The sequence below is a fragment of the Giraffa tippelskirchi genome, chromosome 9 (assembly GCF_054371585.1).
Source record: "Giraffa tippelskirchi isolate mGirTip1 chromosome 9, T2T-mGirTip1v1.2.pri, whole genome shotgun sequence".
Taxonomy (NCBI): domain Eukaryota; kingdom Metazoa; phylum Chordata; class Mammalia; order Artiodactyla; family Giraffidae; genus Giraffa; species Giraffa tippelskirchi.
Window position 1 is genome coordinate 110,838,116 of NC_137283.1, and position 2,688 is coordinate 110,840,803.

At 39.7% G+C, this 2,688-nt stretch overlaps 1 pseudogene; it reads right to left on the minus strand.

The window, feature by feature from the left end:
* Positions 1-1,408: 1,408 nt before the first annotated feature.
* On the minus strand, positions 1,409-2,263 carry LOC145520853 (large ribosomal subunit protein eL6 pseudogene; annotated as a pseudogene).
* Positions 2,264-2,688: the final 425 nt, after the last annotated feature.

Genomic DNA, 2,688 nt, shown 5'->3' on the forward strand with positions numbered 1-2,688 from the left:
ACAAATAAATATCTGATGGCAGTTTGTAATAAGTGTTAGGAGAAAGAAGAGTAGAGAACTATGTGTGTGTGTGTGTGAGAGAGAGAGAGAGAAAGAAAGAGAGAGAACTATGAAACCTATTATGTATTGGATAGTTAGAGATGATGTCTGAGAAAATAGCTTTCAGGCAGCAGGAACATCATATCAATGACCCAGAGGAACTGAAAGCATGAGTGAGAGAAGACTTGAATTGAGACTGGAAAGTAGGTAGGGGCTAGATCATGTGGGGTCTTTAGTCCAATGACATTCAAATTGGAATGTGTGCATTCTTGGAGAGTATGTAAACTTTCTAAAGGGTATGCAGGCACATGTAATGTTTAGGAGAATCATCTTCCTCTGTGCTCTTTTAAAAGGATCTACCTAGGGCCAATATTTTGGTAGCTCTCATTTACCTTTTCCTTTTATGAATAAAGGCCAACTTATCTCCTAGTGAATCTTGCTTAGGGTATCTTGTCCTAGGGTGTAAAATACTTGGGTAATAAATTAAGGAATAACTTGAAATACAACTCAGTAAGGTAAAATAACTCAATAAAAAAACTCAAAAAAAAAACCCTCAAAAAACCTTGGTGTTGAAAGGGGGAAAGTGAATTACTCTTACCATGGAATTAAAACAAAACCTGTTCTCAAGGCAGTTGGTCTCTAGTTCTTGGCTTTCAACAAAATTGAAGGAGGCCCTAAATAAGTTGTCAGCAGGTAGGGCATTAAAAGTAATTTTTGATGATGGATCACTTTGTTATTTTGATATATAACTAGAAAGGAGAGTCTAGCCTTTAATGTCATTCCTTAAAAAACTTTTATTTCCTCTAGGTGGATAAAACAAGCACTTTCTGTTACCTCTATCAATATGAAAAATTAGAAAAAGAAATAACTCTGAAAACTGTCATAATTTAGCATTAAGTTCATTGGAAGGACTGATGTTGAAGCTGAAACTCCAATACTTTGGCCACCTCATGCGAAGAGTTGACTCATTGGAAAAGAACCTAATGCTGGGAAGGATTGGGGGCAGGAGGAGAAGGGGACGACAGAGGATGAGATGGTTGGATGGCATCACTGACTCGATGGACGTGGGTTTGGGTAAACTCCGGGAGTTGGTGATGGACAAGGAGGCCTGGCGTGCTGCGATTCATGGGGTCACAAAGAGTCGGACACGATTGAGTGACTGAACTGAGCTATCAAATCATAGATACATGAATTAATCGGGATAAAAACAGGGTCATTGAATTCATTATGAGATTCATTTCTGATACAGTGTTTATATTTAATCATTATCCACAAAATTTTAAATATATTTATATTATGTTGATGAGCTTTATACTTGTGATCAACATAATACCTACACCAGCCAGAATAATTTTTGGGGGGCAATGTATCAGTTCTTTGTAAGATATTTAGGATACCAATTTGTGAGCAGAAACGCAGAACAGAGGTAGCCCTGGAACTGAAGGACAGCTTTGATTTTTTTGGCGGAATTTGTGAATCCGGATCTCTCAGATCAACCTTGTGGTGCTCTGTGAGCTTGAATTTCCCTTCCTCTGCATCGAAGGTCTTACCTTCCTGGTGTCTGGGCTTTATGAAGCTGCTGCTTCTTGAAATAAGCCTCAGGGAGATGTTTTGGGATTTCCACACCACTCATCAGTTTTTGTGGAGGTGGTGATGACAAGTTTCTGGTGTGTTCTAACAGAGGAACTCGACTGAGGACTAGAGGCCCAGTCATGAGCAGCATGCTACTGCTCAGCTGCTTCAAGAAAACCACCACTGTGCCTCTCTGGTGCCCAGTGAGGATGCTCGGAATGGTGCTGGGAGTGACACTAGCTCACAGCTTCCTCACATCTGATGGAAGGGTTTTCTCCTGAGGCTCACCAGCTTTCAAGGTACATCTTCAGTGGAGCAGTATCCAGATGTTCTGTGAAGCTTAGCCACTTGGTTCCCATTATTTCTGTCACCCCCACCCAAACTAGTTTTGTGTAAAATTTCTCTTTATTTTCGGTCTTAAATGTAGCTTATGATTACTTCCTCTTTTCCATGACTTTGCTGGAACACATAGCAGATGGGGAAAAGCTGCCAATTCCTCTGACTAGGATGGGGTTTCGGTTGTTGTGGGATTTCCCCTTCTGAGGTGTTTTGGCCTTGAGGTTACCCTTCTTAACCTTGCCCTGGCATCAGCCTTCTTGGCTTTATGTTTCTTCTTCTTATTATTCAGCTTCTCTGTGTTTTCATCCACCATCTTGCAAGATGGGAAAGAGCCAGAATAGTATATATTTTTTTAACATAGAACATTTGTGGACATAGGAAAACTTAAAAAAAAATTTATCTCTATCTCTCTATCTCTGTCTTTATATGGCTCTATCTAGCTCTATATATAGAACAGAAATATATATATATGTATATGTGTATACATATGTATTTTTGTTGTTGTTTTCATCATTAAATTGTGTCTGACACTTTTTTTTTGACCCAATGGTCTGTAGGCCTCTAGGCTCCTCTGTCCATGGGATTTCCCAGGCAAGAATACTGGAGTGGGTTGCCAAATTTTTCTCCAGGGGATCTTCCTGACCCAGGGATTGAACCTGTATCTTTTGCATTGGCAGGTGGATTCTTTACCATTGAGCCACCATGGAAGCCTATATTTATATAATAAGATGATCAACA